This window comes from Hippocampus zosterae, chromosome 2, assembly GCF_025434085.1.
Source record: "Hippocampus zosterae strain Florida chromosome 2, ASM2543408v3, whole genome shotgun sequence".
In the NCBI taxonomy this organism is placed as follows: domain Eukaryota; kingdom Metazoa; phylum Chordata; class Actinopteri; order Syngnathiformes; family Syngnathidae; genus Hippocampus; species Hippocampus zosterae.
In genome coordinates this window covers 2,093,187-2,113,480 of record NC_067452.1, presented here as the reverse complement: position 1 = coordinate 2,113,480, position 20,294 = coordinate 2,093,187, and the positions used below count along the sequence as shown (strand labels likewise).

The 20,294-nt window shown below is 47.0% G+C and overlaps 1 long non-coding RNA gene across 1 annotated transcript; it reads left to right on the top strand.

Annotated features, from left to right (window-relative positions):
• Positions 1-3,023: 3,023 nt before the first annotated feature.
• On the top strand, positions 3,024-3,780 carry LOC127596444 (uncharacterized). Its single transcript, XR_007961475.1, has 2 exons — positions 3,024-3,098; positions 3,518-3,780. It is a non-coding gene; the product is annotated as an uncharacterized LOC127596444 (long non-coding RNA).
• Positions 3,781-20,294: the final 16,514 nt, after the last annotated feature.

Here is a 20,294-nt window from a genome sequence, read left to right as displayed (position 1 = left end):
GAAACACGACGAGGTCTATAGCAAAAGCAGTCTATGAGCAAGGAAGCAGCAAGGCAAAATGCAAATACTCCAGCAACATGTGCACAGCAGAGGGCTCCTTAAATACAGAGTGAGAATAATGATAGATTGGCAGCAGGTGTGCACAGAAAGTCCACTAATGCCACCTGCTGGCCAGACTGACACAGAACCGTGACAGTACCCCCCCTCAACGGACGCCTCCTGGCGGACCACCCGGCTTCGATGGGTGCACAGCGTGGAAAGAGCGGGGAAGGGACGGGTCCAAGATCCAGGAGCGGGGGGCCCATTGCTGACCCTCCGGGCCGTAGCCCTCCCAGTCGACCAGATACTGGAACCCCTTACCCCTGCGCCGAGAGTCCAAAATTTCCCGCACCGTGTACACCGGGTCACCATCGATAATCCGTGGAGGAGGAGGCGAGGTGGGCGGCGGAGCCAAGGGACTGGTGGCCACCGGCTTAAGCAGGGAAACATGGAAGACTGGGTGAACCTTCAGGGTAGGTGGCAGCCGGAGCTTGACGGAGACGGGGCTGATGATCGATTCCACAACGAACGGTCCCGTAAAGCGGGGCCCCAACATGCTCGAGGTGCCAGCCAGACGCAACTCGAGTCTCTTGGGAAGTCCTGCCCTGGACACGTCCTCCTACCAGCTGCAGGGGCTCGTCCTCTGCGTCGGCTGGGCCGGAACACAAATGACGCGCGGGTCCGGATGGTCGCCTGGACTCGTGTTCAGCCGGCCGACTGCCCGCATGTTGGGGTTGAAAACGGGGAGTTCCTTGTTCGTCCATGCGTTCCCTCTCACGCTCCCGCATGCGGTTGTCCACGACGAGGGCCAGACTGATGAGCTCCTCCAGGTTGGTGCTATCATCGCGGGTAGCCAGTTCATCCTTTAAAGCAACACTTAACCTGCGGTGAAACGAACCACACAGGGCGCGGTCCCCGTAACTGCTACGGGCTGCCAAAATACGAAAATTAATAGAGTGTTCGGCCACTGATTGCTTTCCTTGCCGATACTCTAGTAACCGACCTTCGGCCTCTCTTCCCATCACAGGATGGTGGAAGACCCGTCGAAATTCTGCCACAAAATCAGGGAAGGAAGACTGAAGGCCGGTTTAGCATTGCTCACTTCCAACGCCCATGACGCCGCCTGACCAGTCAACAGACTCATAATGAACGCCACCTTGGTTTTATCCTTGGCATAGCTGTATGGTTGTTGGTCGAACACCAACGAGCATCGGTGAAGAAATTGTTCACCGAGCCCCAGTTCACCACCATAACGCGGTGGGTGTGGGATATTGGGTTCCCGCTCCGCCGGTGAACCCAAAATTTCGAGTCGAGGGGCCATCAGGGAGACCGTGCTGAGTTCCGCGAGCGCTTGTTCCTGCTGACCCACCAGTTGTCCTTGGCTGGTCAAGGCTGTCATAACCTTGTTGAGGTCTGCGGGATCCCTATTGGCTGAAGTATTCGGTCACATCCGGGCAAGCCGAACTAAAGTTGGGATCCCAGAAGTGCAGACACCAAACAAGGTCTCCGTAGCAAAAAGGGTTTAATACACAAAAATTCGACCCTGAACGGCTTACTTACACGAGGGAAAAGTTCCTTAGCATCGGGGTGTCTACGCTCTGTCTTTTTTCACCAGCACACGAAAATCCACAAGGTTTTTCGGAGCTAATCGCAAGCGGAGCGGCTGCTCTTTACAGAGCATGGAAACGCCGCCGGAGGAGGGGAAGCAAGCCGGTGTGATCGTCATGATCCGGCAGCGTGGATTTCGAACCTCGCTTCCATCGATCCATCTTGCTAATCTATGATCTCTGCCAAACAAGATGGATAAACTTCTTCTCCTCACAAAGACCAATAAAATCTTTGCAGTTCTGCTGCGCTCTGCTTCACTGAAACCTGGCTTAATGACCGCCACCCTGATTCCGCACTACATCTACCCGGCTTCCGCCTTCTCCGAGCCGACCGCGACACGGAGCTATGAGGGCAATCGAAAGGTGGTGGGATTTGCTTCTATATCAACGAAGAATGGTGCACTGATGTCACGAAGCTCCGACGCACATTCCAGCCCGGACCTGGAGTCGCTGTCTTTAAACTGCAATCCATTCTACTCGCCACGTGAGTTCACCTCCTTTTTACTAGTCGGTGTTTACATTGCACCACAAGCTAACGCTAACACGGCGATACAAACGCGAGCTGAGCAAGTGAACAAACTCGAACTAAAATACCCAGTCACCCCTGATCATTTTGGGCGATTTTGATAGAGCACATCTTAACCGTGATCTTCCCAGATATAAGCACTACCAGAGAAGGCAACATTCTAGACCACTGCTATACAACAATCAAAAATTTATCCCGATCGATCGCCCATGCAGCATTGGGTCTTTCTGACCAAAATTTAATCCACTTAATACCTACATACAGACAGAACCTCAAATGTGTTAAACCGGTTGTTAAGACTGTGAAAAAAAGAACAGATGAAGCAAAGCTACCTCATCAAGAATGCTTAAACTGCCCTGATTGGGGCGTCTTTGAAACTTCAACAGGAACACTGGATGAATACACAGACACTGTAACATCATACATCAGTTTCGTTGGTACACATCAGACGTGTGTACCAACGAAGTCCTTCCGCTCCTTCAACAATAACAAGCCATGGTTTACTCCCAAACTAAGGCAACTCAGGAAAGAGAAAGAGGCCACATTTAGAAGTGGAGATCGGGCACTGTACAAACAAGCCCGAAACCAATTGACAAAGGAAATTAACATCCCTAAGAGAAGCTATGCAGAGAGGCTGAAAAACCAGTTCTCTGCTAACGACTCTGCATCTGTATGGAATGGCATGAAAGCAATCACAAACTAGAGAATGCCATCCAGTGGCAGTTCTGGGAGGGGGGGGGGGGTGGCAATGGGGGCCAGTGCCCCTGTAGCACTGATCCTGTACCCCCCTACGGCCCCCACTCCGAGCGTAGATGACGCAGTCGCGCCGAGTCGCCGACGCGAAAGGTGGAACGAGACTGCAATAGAAGTGGAGTGTGAGACACAGACAAAGGATATATGCGCTTCAACAAGCACTGGACCATCAGGTATGTGATGCTGAAAAGAACACGATCCTGTTCTTTGTGTGTGTGTGTGTGTGTGTGTGTGTGTGTGTGTATAACTTTTTTCGTCTCCTTTTTATTTACATTTTTATTTAACAGGATACAATATATAAGACATTGCCTTTTAAAATTTGGATAATTGTATGCATGTAAAACATCTCGCTTCAGAGTATTTGCAATTTTTGTCCCCGGTCAGGCTTGAGAATGTATTCATTTATATTTATTTAATACAATTAAAACAATAATGAATACAATTAATAAATAGCATCAATTGTGTACAATTGATTGATGCTATATGTCTACAATCATTGTAGACAATTGTGTATGTTTGGTTTTGGTTTGTGAATATGCTGTGTCCATGCAAAACTTGTGTTTACATATCTTTGGTTTGTCTTTGTCCACAGACATCAGTTGATGTAAAGAGGATCCGCCAATGCAGACAGACCTAAAACAGTTTCCCAGGACCCTGATGGGGGACAGGAGAAGCAGCTTCAAGGCAGGCTGGTACCATATCAACCCCTGGCTTGAATATTCTCAACAGATGGACATGGCGTATTGTTACGCTTGCAGACATTTTAGCCCTCCTAATACTGTTTTTTTCCCTCATCACTGTAATGTTATGACTACAATGCTTTCAAAGTTTGTTGAAATAAAAAGTCAAATAAGATTTCGAATCTGTCTTTTTAGCCCTGGGTTGATGTGCCCCTCCATCAAAACCGCTGCACCTCGACAGCACAGGGACCTACGCAAGGATCCTGTTTGTGGATTTCAGCTCTGCGTTCAACACCATCATCCCAGAACTCCTCACCCCCAAAATTCTCCACCTCGGTGTGTCCCCTATGATCTGCCAGTGGATCCTCAGCTTCCTGATGGGACGGACACAACTGGTTAGACTGGGAGCAACAGCATCATCAACACGCACCACTAGCACTGGAGCCCCACAGGGATGTGTCCTCTCTCCACTGCTCTTCTCCGTCTACACAAACGATTGCACCTCAACAAGTCCAGCTGTCAAACTCATAAAGTTCGCAGACGACACCCCAGTCATCGGTCTCATCAAAGACAGCGATGAGTCTGCGTACTGACAACCAGTGGAGCAGCTGGAGCTCTGGTGCAGCCGACAAAACCTCGGGCTGAACACGCTGAAGACTGTAGAGATGATCGTGGACTTCAGGAAACATCCTTCTCCACAGTTGCCCCTCACACTATCCAACTGCCCTGTGTCAACCGTCGAGACCTTCAAGTTCCTGGGAATCACAGTGTCCATGGACATGAAGTGGGAAGTCAACACCATCTCCATCCTGTAAAGGGCCCAGCAGAGGATGTACTTCCTGAGGCTGCTGAGGAAGCATTGCCTGCCACAGGAGGTGCTACATCAGTTCTACACGGCAGTCATCGAATCAATCCTGTGTCCTTCCATCAGGGTTTGGTTTGGGGCCGCCACAAAAAAGGACAAAATCCCACTTCAACGGACAGTTAGGACGGCGGAAAAAATCATTGGCACCGCCCTACCCACTCTTGTAGACTTGCACACTGCAAGAATCAAGACAAGGGCACAGAAAATACTCTTCGGATCCCCCGCACCCTGCCCACCACCTTTTTCCAGCTACTCCCCTCAGGCAGGTGCTACAGATCCATGCGCACCAAATCCAGCAGACACTTAAACAGCTTCTTCCCTCTCGCCATTAACTCCCTAAACAGTCACTGACGTAGTCATTCTTCTTGTACAACAAATACGGTGACTGGTCATTCTAAAATGGTTCAATGATTTTCTGCACCAACTGTACAAACTGTCATCGTATTGTATTCTACCACTGATCACTTTAGCTCTGCTTGATACTTTACACATTGTCTAACAGTTGTCACTGGGTGGTACCACCGCACTATGGTTCACTTGCATTCCGAAATGTCCTTCCATACCTATTTGTCATGTCCTTGTTTATGATGACACAAATTCAGCGTGTTATACCGGAGACAAATTCCTTGTGTGGTCTACATACTTCGCCAATTAAGAGGATTCTTATTCTTATTCTGAACTTTAGCCCAGCGTCGTCGCCAAGCCTATGGGCTCTTTTCTTCCTCTTTATACATTCAATAACCTCCTTCGTAATGTACGGCTTATTGTTTGCATATTTACCGTTGAGGGATAATATGAATGCAGAAGGAGACATAATCTGTTATTACTTCTGCAGCCTCATGAACATGTGTGTCTTGGAAGAAGACGCTCCAGTCTGTGCAGAGATAGCTTCCCTTGAGCTCCTCTACTTTGTCGTTTGACCACACATTTACCGTTTTGATTTCTGGCTTGCTAGACTTAAATTTAAGCTGACCTGTAGATGGGAAATAGGTGTATTGCTTTATGGTCTGAGTTTCCCAGGGAAGGCAGGGCTCTTGTAGCATCTTTAATATTTGCATCACATTTATACAGGATATTGTTATTTCTCATGCCACATTGAACATACTGATGAAAGCCAGTGTTAGAGGAATCTATGAGCAACATTGTATCATGTTTAAAGTTTCATTTTAATTTGGGCACATCGAAACGTTTGGGTGCATATCCAGCAGCCCCCAAATACCAGTGCATAAAGGCGCCGGCTACCTAACCGCAGGGCTGTTGAAGTCCACAATTACCACGTCAATGCAGGTGGGCGATCCCGGGGAAAAGGGCGAAACTCGGTCGCAAAAGGGGAATGAGGTTGAACAACAAAAAACGAGATGAGAACACCCGTTGCGCCCAGGCGACATTGGCCATCTGCAAAGTCTGCAACATGTTAATTCAATGTAGACCAGACAGAAAAGGCGCCAACGTACTGGTGGTTCAATGTTTAAAACAGGTAACCAATCACTACCGAGGTGCCGGATTGGGGTGCGGTATGCAAATATTGGGGGCAGTGTTTTCCTTGTATGTTACAATAAAAGTCTGAATTGGCGGAAAGGGAGCTCGAGTGTGACCGCGGAGCAACTAAACCGTCGTTCACTCTCAGAGATCCGCTTCCGGCGATATTGAAGACAATTTTCCTGTGTGCCGAGTCATTTCTTTAACTTTGCCCGAGAAAATCTTTGACAGCCAGGCAGTGATTTGTCCATATTACAGTGATTTACGTCCCCGAGGATAAACATAGGGGTGTCAGGTTTATCTTGCAAACGCTGGTGGATACAGTCCGTGATTTGTCTCGCTGCCTTCGCAGCATTCCCGTTTGGTGGCACATACACTACACACACAAATATGTTGGTAAACTCTCTCGGGAGTGTGGTCGCAGGGATATGCACAGCAGCTCCAGATCGGGGTTGCAGAATCTGTCTTAAGTGGCGAAGTTCCGACACCAGCTGTCGCGAAGGTAGACGCAGAGACCGCCCCCTATCGTTTTCTCAGAAGTGTTCTCTCGATCCACGCGTATGTGAGTGAACCCATCCATTTGAATGAGATTGTCCGGAACATCCGCTTGAAACCAGGTCTCGGCGAACACCAGCAAACCAGACTCACGATATTCGAAGCTTGCCTGGGTGCGCAGTTCGTCCAGTTTGTTCTTGAGCGATCGCGGGTTGCAGGGCAGGATGGGCGGGAGTGGAAGTTTGACAGCTCTAAACACCCGCTGCCGAACACCTCCTCTCCTGCCCCGTTTCTTGATCCTCCTGAGACGGCTCATCGTTGGTGAGGGTCACCACTGTAATTCAACGGGAATGTCTTACAGCATGCTCGGCGACGGTATAAGTCCATAAACCCAGAGGTTTAGGAGCTCGATCTCGCTGAGGTGTCCCGTGCTGGAGAGCATGCCGGCAAAACACCGTGCTGGCAGCCCGGATACAATCAGCCATACAAAAAACTTTCTTCCCCAGTTTGATGCATCAACACTCAAATTAAAGCACAAACACAAGCGCAGAGAAACTAGACGCTGTGTCCAGTGTGCAGAGCAACACAAAACAACATAACACACCACAAACAGCCAAACAGAGTGCAGCAGCAGCAGTGGCCTTTCTCCATGTCGCCTGCAGAGCAGCGCCATCTTGGATTCCATCCATCCTTTCAAATGGCACCGACATTCCTCCCAATCAAAAACAGTGCTAGTATACCCATGCTGCCGAGAAGGTGCAACCACCAAGCACCTTGTCTGCTCCTTGATTAATGTCACGGCCAAAATATGATGAAAAACAATCCACATCTGGTCCATACGACACAACAAACACAAGGTGAAAAAAAAAAGTAAGGCTCATGAAAGCACTTGCCAATGGTTGTCTACTTGGGTGCCATTTTGGACTTCAAAAAAACAAAAGCCAAACTTGAGGAGATTTTGCCCGACAGCTAAATCTGACTGTCGACAAACACCAAGGAATCTGTGTTGGACATAGGCAATGAACTGAGAAACGGGTTTGCCTTACTGTCACATGACCAGCAGGCTTTGATGATCACAGCATCAATGAAAGGCATGAAAGTGGAACTTTTTAGCAAAAGAGATCAGCTTCTGGGCTACCAACAATGAGAATAGGTGACAAAGTCTAAACCTAATCTGCCATCAAATGTCTAGCAGAAAGAACACAAAGGTAATGTGTTTTGCTAAAAACATGGTGATCGATATTTCTGAAAAGGTTGCTCATCAGATTCTCAGATCAGTTATAATTCACACATGAAGATTTGATGTGTTGAAAAAACACATCTTCTTCTCCTTTCGGCTTGTCCCTTTTCAGGGGTTGCCACAGCGAATCATTAATTTCCATCTTTCCACGTTCTTTGGATCCTCTACTCTGACGCCAACTACCTGCATGTCTAAAGAGATTTTGGTCTCTTCATAAATACGCTGGCTAAACCCCGGTGGAACGAAAAACAGACGTGGAGAGGACAGCAGTTGTTTGTAGAAAAATATATATTTGATTAGAAAAAGAAAAGAGAAACATACAGATTGAAAGAGCGCGTCCGTCCGACCTCGAGCGTGGTTTCGTCTCAACTCCACTGGCTGAGCTGTTCGTCGTGGCTAAACTAGCAGAGCTGTTCAAAGAGATCAAAGCTCTTTGATGTATAATGTCCTTTGCGTCAGCGCTGATTGGTTGAACGTGTGTGTGAGGCAGTCGTTGAGCAGCAGTTTCTTCGCTCACGAATAGCGACTTTCGCTGACAACATGAGTCCGTCCTCTACTGCCGTTCAGTCCGCAATTCCCTCATCGGCTGCAGCTGCCACATTACTGGTTCCGAAAACCTCAACTGCTGCCTTTCCCATGCCCACTTCGATCGCGACATCTTCCACAGCTGTTCGATCTTCGATGTCCCTTCTAATCAACCGACCTGCACCCTCTTCATCTTCGATGTCCCATTCACCCAGCACACTTTCCTGACTTCATCCTTTCTACCCTGATCGACCTAATCCTCTCTGGCTCTTCATTCCTACGTTCCCTATTGTTTTCCTCATTTAACAACTCCTCAAAGTATTCTTTCCATCTCCTCAACACACTTTCCTCACTCGTAATGACATTTCCCTCTCTGTCTTTAATCAACCTCACCTGCTGTACATCCGTCCCAGCCTGATTTAGCTGTCTCGCTGTCAGGTTTATCTAATTTGACACTCAGGAACAAAACACATGGAGGAGACAGGAGACTCAATTCTGGTACCAGGAGGGAACGAGGAGAAGCGTTCGGTTTCAGCTCTCGGCACGTCACCATAACGATCTCCCCCTTCACCTCCTCATGTATTGGGAAATCTACTGCATAGGTGTGTCCAACCTCAAGGGTGGGGGATGTTGAACACACACTGAACTTGTTTGACTATGTGTGTGTATGTGAGTGTAAATTACGTACATGTGTGCAATTGTTACAAAAACATTATGTTGCAGCTGGTGTTGATGCCTCCATTCACTGTCCAATCTTGCTCACTGTTTAGTCTTAACACTTATCTCTTCCCAACCACGTCCTCGGAAAGGTGGTTGCGTCCCAAAACTTCCACACAGTGCACCAAGCATTGTTGATTATAAATGTGAGTATATAATGGATAAAAAGGATTATAAATGTGAGTATATTGTGATTAATATGTATATATAATGGTTAAGAAGCATTACATTTTTACTAAAAGCATAAGCGTTCTTCAATTAATGATTGCAGGCATACGCGTTCTTTGCAAGCATAATCAATTTATCATTGCAGGCATAAGTGTTCTTCATTGCGAGCATAATCAACCAATCAATCACTCAACATCAATATAACATTAATAATAACATTAATGATAAGCGAATGTGGCGGCCCGGTAGCCCAGTGGTTAGCACGTCGGCTTCGCAGTGCAGAGGTGCCGGGTTCGATTCCAGCTCTGGCCTCCCTGTGTGGAGTTTGCATGTTCTCCCCGGGCCTGCGTGGGTTTTCTCCGGGTGCTCCGGTTTCCTCCCACATTCCAAAAACATGCGTGGCAGGCTGATTGAACACTCTAAATTGTCCCTAGGTGTGAGTGTGAGTGTGAATGGTTGTTTGTTTCTGTGTGCCCTGCGATTGGCTGGCAACCGATTCAGGGTGTCCCCCGCCTACTGCCCGAAGACGGCTGGGATAGGCTCCAGCACCCCCCGCGACCCTAGTGAGGATCAAGCGGCTCGGAAGATGAATGAATGAATGAATAAGCGAATGTATGATAACTAATAATAATCAACCTATCACTCGCCAACTTGGACAATTCTTTTTCACCTTCCTTTATGTCTAACCTCTAGTATAACTCCTCATATGCCTTCTGTTTGGCCTTGGCCACTTCCCTCTTCACTTCCCTTGTCATCTTTTTGTACTTAAGCCTGTTCTCTTCTGTTCTCTCACTATCCCATCTCTTCTTCGCTAATGTATTCCTCTGTACACTTTACTGAACCTCAACATTTAACCACCAGGGCTCTCTGTCCACCTTTCTCTGTCCTGAGGTCACACCTAGCACCTTCTTGCCTGTCTCCCTAATCACTGCTGCAGTAGTCTCCCAATCATCTGGGAATTCCTCAACACTGCGCAGAACTGCCCTTACCTCCTTCCTAAATTCTTCACAACAGTCCTCGTTCCTCAATTTCCACCATTTTATTTTCTTCTCTGTCTTCATCCTCTTCCTTTTCCTCACCTCCATTGTCAGCATGCACACTATTATCCTATGCTGTTTGGCTACACTCTCTCCTAGCACCACCTTACAGTCGTTAACCTCCCTCAAATTACCTCTTCTACATAGAAGTGTGTGGACCTGCCTCCACTCCTGCAAATTATCAGGTGTTCTTCTTTCTTTTGGAAATATGTGTTTACCATGGCCATTTCCATTCTTTTGGCAAATTCTACCACTGCCTGTCCTTCCAAGTTCCTATCTCCAAGGCCAAACTTGCCCATCACTTCCTCATCACCTTTGTTCCCTTCCCCTAGATTACCATTTAAGTCTGCTCCAATCACTACTCTCCCCTGGGAATGCTCTCTGTCACTATATCCATCTCATTCCAGAACTTTTCCTTTTCTTCTAACTCACAGCCCACCTGTGGGGCATACCAACTGACTACATTCATCATCACACCTTCTATCTCTACCTTCACGCACATCAACCTGTCTGACTCTCATTTTACTTCTATTACATGTCTAGCATATTTTTCCTTTATAAACACCACTACTCCATTTGTCTTCCCATCTAAACCATGGTAGAATAGCTTGTAGGCTCCTGACGTAGATGACGTCGAAACGAGGATCTCGGAGACAGAAGAAAGAGTGCTGGGGCTGGAAGAGGCTACGAGGGAGCTGCTACAGCTACAAGCTACAATGGACGATAAGATAACTGATCAAGAGGGACGTGCAAGACGGGACAATATAAGAATTTATGGAGTTGAGGAGGGGGCTGAGACCAACTCGGCAACGATGATAGCGTTTATAGAACATCTCTTTAAAGAAAAGCTCGAGCTTTCTCCCTCCACCGATCTGAAGATAGAACGGGCGCATCGAGCGCTAGGCCGTAAACCCCCCGCCGATTCCCCCCCGAGGTCAATAATAGTAAAATTCGCCAGCAATACGATGAAGGAGGAGGTCCTGCGTAATGTTTGGCACAAGAAGGGATTTCTGTACAAAGAGAAGAGAGTTTTTGTCAACCATGACTATGCTCCAGAGACCCTGAGGAAACGCCGGGAATATGCAGAGGTGAAGAAGGTGCTGCGGGAGAAAGGGATACGATTTCAGACTCCGTTTCCAGCGAGGATGAGAATATTCTACGAGGGGGAAACGTGCCTTTACAACTCAGCACAGGAGGCCACTTCCAACATGCTGAAGAGGGGTTTTCCCGTGGTTGTATACAAACCTCCTACCACCTGGATTGACAAAATTAAGAACAGACCGTGGCATCGGCCTGCAAGCGGTGAGGAACAACAGCTGGAAGCTCCACGTGAGGGTTTCAAGAAAAAACTGGCCGCATACAGGAGAGTGGACAATGAAAATTGTTGAAGCCTGACAAGGTGACGAGATTTTCCACTGTGGAACAACTAAGGGTTATTTGAAGTGAACAGTATTTGGGTTTATGTGTGAATATGCTGGGGTATGGGTGTAAGCATGCGTGTGTTGGTGTATACGCGAACAGGCGTACGATTGAGCTGTTATGTATGATTGCACAGGGGTATGCGTGAGTAAGTGTATTAGTAAGCACTGTAGGAACATGTGGAAAGGTATGTAGGGAAATAGGTATGCACGAGTATGTGTGTGGGTGTGCGTACGTATATGTGAGATGCAACTAGGTGGTTATGCTTTAGAGTATACGTGAGTCAATGAGTATGTATACCTCTTCGTGTGTGTATGTATGTGTGCATGGATATATACATAGATATGATCGGGGATGCTTGGACTCCTATGCATAAATGTGCGTGGGGGAGCGACGATTAAAGGAGGGCCCTCTACCAGGGAACTGTAGTGGAGGCTTCCCCTCCGAGCCAGCAGAAGATCCTGGCTCTTCATCCATCCATCCATCCATCTTCCACCGCTTATCCGGGGCCGGGTCGCGGGGGCAACAGCTTTAGCAGGGAAGCCCAGACTTCCCTCTCCCTAGCTACTTCTTCCAGCTCTCCCCGGGGGATCCCGAGGCGTTCCCAGGCCAGCTGGGTGACATAGTCTATCCAGCGTGTCCTGGGTCTTCCTCTGGGTCTCCTCCCGGTGGGACATGCCCGGAACATCTCACCAGGGAGGCGTTCAGGAGGCATCCGAATCAGATGCCCAAGCCACCTCATCTGGCTCCTCTCGATGTGGAGGAGAAGCGGCTCGACTCGGAGCCCCTCCCGGATGACCGAGCTTCTCACCTTATCTCTAAGGGAGAGCCCGGACACCCTGCGGAGAAAACTCATTTCGGCCGCTTGTATCCGGGATCTCGTTCTTTCGGTCACGACCCATAGCTCGTGACCATAGATGAGGGTTGGAACGTAGATCGACCGGTAAATTGAGAGCTTCGCCCTTTGGCTCAGCTCAGCCTGTCGATCTCTCGCTCCCTCCTGCCCTCACTCGTGAACAAGACCCCAAGATACTTAAACTCCTCCACTTGGGGCAAGATCTCCCCCCCGACCTGGAGGGGGCACTCCACCCTTTTCCGACTGAGGACCATGGTTTCAGATTTGGAGGTGCTGATTTTTCATCCCAACCGCTTCACACTCGGCTGCGAAACGCTCCAGTGAGAGTTGGAGAGCCCTGTTTGAAGGAGCCAACAGCACCACATCATCTGCAAAAAGCAGGGATGCAATACTGAGGCCACCAAAACGGACCCCCTCAACGCTTCGGCTGCCCCTAGAGATTCTGTCCATGAAGGTTATGAACAGAATCAGTGACAAAGGGCAGCCTTGGCGGAGTCCTACCCTCACTGGAAACGATTCCGACTTACTGCCGGCAATGCAGACCAAACTCTGACATCGGTGGTATAGTGACCGAACAGCCCGTATCAGGGGGTTCGGTACTCCATACCCACGAAGCACCCCCCACAGAACTCCCCGAGGGACACGGTCAAACGCGTTCTCCAAGTCCACAAAACACATGTAGACTGGTTGGGCGAATTCCCACATACCCTCGAGAACCCTGCTAAGGGTGTAGAGCTGGTCCACTGTTCCACGGCCGGGACGAAAACCACACTGCTCCTCCTCAATCTGAGGCTCGACTTCCTGACGGACCATCCTCTCCAGCACCCCTGAATAGACCTTACCAGGGAGGCTGAGGAGTGTGATCCCTCTGTAGTTGGAACACACCCTCCGGTCCCCCTTTTTAAAAAGAGGGACTACCACCCCGGTCTGCCAATCCAGAGGCACTCTCCCCGTTGACCACGCGATGTTGCAGAGGCGTGTCAACCAGGACAGCCCCACAACATCCAGAACCTTGAGGAACTCTGGGCGGATCTCATCCACCCCTGGGGCCTTGCCACCGAGGAGCTTTTTAACCACATCGGTGACTTCAACCACAGCGATAGGAGAGCCCACCTCAGAGTCCCCAGGCTCTGCTTCCTCCAAGGAAGGCATGTTGGTGGAGTTGAGGAGGTCTTCGAAGTACTCTGCCCACCGGTTCACAACGTCCCGAGTCGAAGTCAGCAGCGCCCCATCCCCCCTGTACACAGTGTTCGTGGTGCACTGCTTCCCCCTCCTGAGACGTCAGATGGTGGACCAGAATTTCCTCGAAGCCGTCCGGAAGTCGGCTTCCATGGCCTCACCGAACTCTTCCCATGCTCGGGTTTTTGCCTCGGCGACCACCGAAGCCGCGGTCCGCTTGGCCAGTCGATACCCGTCAGCTGCCTCTGGGGTCCCACAGGCCATAAAGGCTCGATAGGACTCCTTCTTCAGCTTGACGGCATCCCTTACTGCTGGTGTCCACCGGCGAGTACGAGGGTTGCCGCCACGACAGGCACCAACCACCTTACGGCCACAACTCAGATTGGCCGCCTCAACAATAGAGGCACGGAACATGGTCCACTCGGACTCAATGTCCCCCGTCTCCCCCGGAACATTGGAAAAGCTCTGTCGGAGGTGGGAGTTGAAACTCCTTCTGACAGGGGATTCCGCCAGACGCTCCCAACAAACCCTCACAATACGTTTGGGTCTGCCAGGACGGACCGGCATCTTCCCCCACCATCGGAGCCTACTCACCACCAGGTGGTGATCAGTTGACAGCTCCGCCCCTCTTTTCACCCGAGTGTCCAGAACATGCGGCCGCAAATCCGATGACACGACCACAAGGTCGATCATCGAACTACGGCCTAGGGTGTCCTGGTGCCAAGTGCACACGTGGACACCCTTATGTTTGAACAAGGTGTTCGTTATGGACAGTCCGTGACGAGCACAGAAGTCCAATAACAAAACACCACTCGAGTTCTGATTGGGGGGGCCGTTCCTCCCAATCACGCCCCTCCAGGTCTCACTGTCATTGCCCACGTGAGCATTGAAGTCCCCCAGTAGAACAAGGGAGTCCCCAGCAGGAGTACTTTACAGCACACCCTCCAAAGACTCCAAAAAGGGTGGGTATGCTGAGCTGCTGTTTGGTGCATATGCACAAACAACAGTGAGGACCCGTCCCCCCACCCGCAGGCGGAGGGATGCAACCCTCTCGTCCACTGGTGTGAACCCCAATGTACAGGCACTGAGCCGGGGGGCAATAAGTATGCCCACACCTGCTCTGCGCCTCTCACCGTGAGCAACTCCAGAGTGAAAGAGAGTCCAACCCCTCTCGAGAGGACTGGTACCAGAACCTAGGCTATGTGTGGAGGCAAGTCCGACTATATCCAGTCGGAACTTTTCTGCCTCACACACCAGTTCGGGCACATTCCCTGCCAGAGAGGTGACATTCCATGTCCCAAGAGCTAGCTTCTGTAGCCGAGGATCGGACCGCCAGGGTCCCTGCTTTTGGCTGCCGCCCAGCTCGCATTGCACCCGACCCCTTTGACCCCTCCCACGGGTGGTGAGACCATGAGAAGGGGGACCCACGTTGCCTCTTCGGGCTGAGCCCGGCCGGGCCCCATGGGTGTAGGCCCGGCCACCAGGCGCTCGCCAACGAGCCCCACCTCCAGGCCTGGCTCCAGAGGTGGGCCCCGGTGACCCGCGTCCGGGCAAGGGAAACTGGATACCATCGATTTTATTTGTCATTAAGGGGCTTTGTGAGCCGTGCTTTGTCTGGTCCCTCACCTAGGACCTGTTTGCCATGGGTGACCCTGCCAGGGGCATAAAGCCCCAGACAACTTAGCTCCTAGGATCATTGGGACACACAAACCCCTCCACCACGGTAAGGTGACGGCTCACGGAGAGGATCCTGGCTCTTTTGGGGTCAAATTTGAGACCTCGCAGCGGAGCGTTTACTCGGCGGAACTTTCGCACGTTACTGAGTTTGTTCTTCTCAGGTCTTGTTCTATTTTTATTTTCTTCTTTTTCTTTTTCTTCATTAACATGTCAGAGTTCGAGTGGAAAATGGGTCGTTTAAGCAATAGTAATTACTTTTTGATGGAAAGTCACAAAATGCCACTTAGGTTCGCTTCGTACAATGTGTAAGGTATCCTAAATCCTATCAAGAGAAGCAAAATTCTGGGCAAAATGGCGAAAGACAAGATAGACATAATGTTTCTGCAAGAAACCCACCTAACTGACTTGGAACATTTGAAACTCAGAAGACAGGGATTTAAGCAGGTATTTTCAGCCTCCTACGAGAAAGGACATAGGAGGGGGGTTGCTACTGTTATTTCCACAAAAGTAATATTCGAGTTGCAGTCAGAAATTAAAGACAAAGAAGGGAGGTACACTATGAAAGGGGGTAAAATGGAGGGATCTGTTGTGACCCTTATAAATGTTTATGCTCCACCTGGGGCATCGTGGGGGTTCTATCGACATATTTTTGACTTAATGATAACTAAGGCCCAAGGACTGGTCATATGTGGTGGTGACTTCAATATAACATTGGATTTTAAAATGGACTTGTCGCGAACATCACAGCAGCACAATAACCCAGTTGCTGAGAAAGTGGGAAAGATGATGAAGGAGATGGGCATATGTGATGTGTGGAGAGAGATTAACCCAACTACCAGAGATGACACTTTTTACTCAGCGCCACATAATACTTATTCAAGGATTGATTACTTTTTCATGTACAGTAAAGATCTCGGCCTTATAAGGACATGTAAAATTGGAATAATGGACCTATCAGATCATAGCCCAGTTTATTTGGATCTGCAAGTAAAATATAATAGAGGTCCATGGGCATGGAGGTTTAACTTAAATGCACTTTGGCTGTGCATTTTTCAGTCTTCCACGTGTGTTAGTCTTTGATCTTCAATCAGTGTCTAAGTGTTGTTTACATGCGTGCTAGTGTGTGCGTTCGTGACTCAGGTTTTGTGCAAGGCTGTAACTTTATTGGTTCCGAACCATGACATGACATGACCATGACAGCACGAGTGGAACAAGCACACGTGGGGTGAGGGGCAAGGCTGAGAAGGCTGAGATTTTCTGGGCACTTCTTTCTGTCTTCTACGTGGGTTCCTCTTTGATCTTTAATTAGTGTCTAAGTGTTGTTTACATGCGTAGCGTGTGCGCATGTGTGTGTCCATACATGTGTGAGTGTTTCTTTGATCTTAATCATTGTCGAAGTGTTGTTTACGATATGTGCTAGTGTGTGCGTACCCGTGTGTGTGTGTTTGCTTGCATGTGTTTGTGCTCGCGTGCTCGGAAGCGTGTGTGCCACAGAGAAAGAGAGGGAGCGGGATCGCCGGCCTCTATGTACTCTATGTAAAACACACAGGACATTTGTAATTTCGTCCCTTTCATATTTTTTGGCATTTTAAAAAATAAATCTTATTTTCATCACTGGTTCAAAATGAGTGTCACGCCTAAACCAAAGGACTTATGCACACATTTCAACATGTATTTAGTTCAAGTTGACCTCCTGAAGCCTAAATGACCAATAATTTGACTACACAACTCATTCCTATGAAGAAACATTCAAACTCAAAAAACGTGCTCAACTCGGCCTGAACATGGATTTAAAGCAATAAAAACTCAAATTAAGTGTAACGCCTAAACCAAAGGACTTATGCACACATTTCAACATGTATTTAGTTCAGGTTGACCTCCTGAAGCCTAAATGACCATTAATTTGACTACACAACTCATTCCTATGAAGATACATTCAAACTCAAAAAACGTGCTCAACTCGGCCTGAAAATGCATTTAAAGCAATAAAAACTCCAATTGAGTGTCACGCTTTAAGCAAAGGACTTATGCACACATTTCAACATGTATTTAGTTCAGGTTGACCTCCTGAAGCCTAAATGAGCATTAATTTGACTACACACCTCATTCCTATGAAGATACATTCCAAGTAAAAAAACGTGCTCAAATCGGCCTGAAAATGCATTTAAAGCAATAAAAACTCCAATTGAGTGTCACGCATAAAGCAAATGACTTATGCAAACATTTCAACATTTATTTTGTTCAGGATGACCCCCTGAAGCCTAAATGCGCGTTAATTTGACTACACAACTCATTCCTATGAAGACACATTCAAACTCAAAAAACGTGCTCAACTCGGCCTGAAAATGCATTTAAAGCAATCAAAACTCAAATTGAGTGTCACGCCTAAACCAAAGGACTTATGCACACATTTCAACATGTATTTAGTTCAGGTGACCTCCTGAAGCCTAAATCACCATTAATTTGACTACACAACTCATTCCTATGAAGATACATTCCAAGTCAAAAAACGTGCTCAAATCGGCCTGAAAATGCATTTAAAGCAATAAAAACTCCAATTCAGTGTCACACCTAAACCAAAGGACTTATGCACACACTTCAACATGTATTTAGTTCAGGTTGACCTCCTGAAGCCTAAATGAGCATTAATTTGACTACATAACTCATTCCTATGAAGATACATTCCAAGTCAAAAAGTTCAGGTTGACCTCCTGACCTCCTGAAGCCTAAATCACCATTAATTTGACTACACAACTCATTCCTATGAAGATACATTCCAAGTCAAAAAACGTGCTCAAATCGGCCTGAAAATGCATTTAAAGCAATAAAAACTCCAATTCAGTGTCACGCCTAAACCAAAGGACTTATGCACACACTTCAACATGTATTTAGTTCAGGTCGACCTCCTGAAGCCTAAATCACCATTAATTTGACTACACAACTCATTCCTATGAAGATACATTACAAGTCAAAAAACGTGCTCAAATCGGCCTGAAAATGCATTTAAAGCAATAAAAACTCAAATTCAGTGTCACACCTAAACCAAAGGACTTATGCACAAACTTCAACATGTATTTAGTTCAGGTTGACTTCCTGAAGCCGACATGAGCATTAATTTGACTACACAACTCATTCATATGAAAATACATTCCAAGTCAAAAAACGTGCTCAAATCGGCCTGAAAATGCATTTAAAGCAATAAAAACTCCAATTCAGTGTCACGCCTAAACCAAAGGACTTAAGCACACACTTCAACATGTATTTAGTTCAGGTTGACCTCTTGAAGCCTAAATAACCATTAATTTGACTACACAACTCATTCCTATGAAGATACATTACAAGTCAAAAAACGTGCTCAAATCGGCCTGAAAATGCATTTAAAGCAATAAAAACTCCAATTCAGTGTCACACCTAAACCAAAGGACTTATGCACACACTTCAACATGTATTTAGTTCAGGTTGACCTCCTGAAGCCTAAATGAGCATTAATTTGACTACATAACTCATTCCTATGAAGATACATTCCAAGTCAAAAAACGTGCTCAACTAGGCCTGAAAGTGCATTTAAAGCAATAAAAACTCAAAATGAGTGTCACGCCTAAACCAAAGGACTTAAGCACACACTTCAACATGTATTTAGTTCAGGTTGACCTCTTGAAGCCTAAATAACCATTAATTTGACTACACAACTCATTCCTATGAAGATACATTCCAAGTCAAAAAAGATGCTCAAATCGGGCTCGAAATGCATTTATAGCAATAAAAACTCCAATTCAGTGTCACGCCTAAACCAAAGGACTTATGCACACACTTCAACATGTATTTAGATCAGGTAGACCTCCTGAAGCCTAAATGAGTATTAATTGGACTATACAACTCATTCCTATGAAGATACATTCCAAGTCAAAAAACGTGCTCAAATCGGCCTGAAAATGCATTTAAAGCAATAAAAACTCCAATTCAGTGTCACGCCTAAACCAAAGGACTTATGCACACATTTCAACATGTATTTAGATCAGGTAGACCTCCTGAAGCCTAAATGAGCATTAATTTGACTACACAACTCATTCATATGAAAATACATTCCAAGTCAAAAAACGTGCTCAAATCGGCCTGAAAATGCATTTAAAGCAATAAAAACTCCAATTCAGTGTCACGCCTAAACCAAAGGACTTAAGCACACACTTCAACATGTATTTAGTTCAGGTTGACCTCTTGAAGCCTAAATAACCATTAATTTGACTACACAACTCATTCCTATGAAGATACATTCCAAGTCAAAAAATGTGCTCGAATCGGCCTGAAAATGCATTTAAAGCAATAAAAACTCCAATTCAGTGTCACGCCTAAACCAAAGGACTTATGCACACACTTCAACATGTATTTAGTTCAGGTTTACCTCCTGAAGCCTAAATCACCATTAATTTGACTACACAACTCATTCCTATGAAGATACATTCCAAGTCAAAAAACGTGCTCAAATCGGCCTGAAAATGCATTTAAAGCAATAAAAACTCCAATTCAGTGTCACACCTAAACCAAAGGACTTATGCACACATTTCAACATGTATTTAGTTCAGGTTGACATTCTGAAGCCTAAATGAGCATTAATTTGACTACATAACTCATTCCTATGAAGATACATTCCAAGTCAAAAAGTTCAGGTTGACCTCCTGACCTCCTGAAGCCTAAATCACCATTAATTTGACTACACAACTCATTCCTATGAAGATACATTCCAAGTCAAAAAACGTGCTCAAATCGGCCTGAAAATGCATTTAAAGCAATAAAAACTCCAATTCAGTGTCACGCCTAAACCAAAGGACTTATGCACACACTTCAACATGTATTTAGTTCAGGTCGACCTCCTGAAGCCTAAATCACCATTAATTTGACTACACAACTCATTCCTATGAAGATACATTACAAGTCAAAAAACGTGCTCAAATCGGCCTGAAAATGCATTTAAAGCAATAAAAAGTCCAATTCAGTGTCACACCTAAACCAAAGGACTTATGCACAAACTTCAACA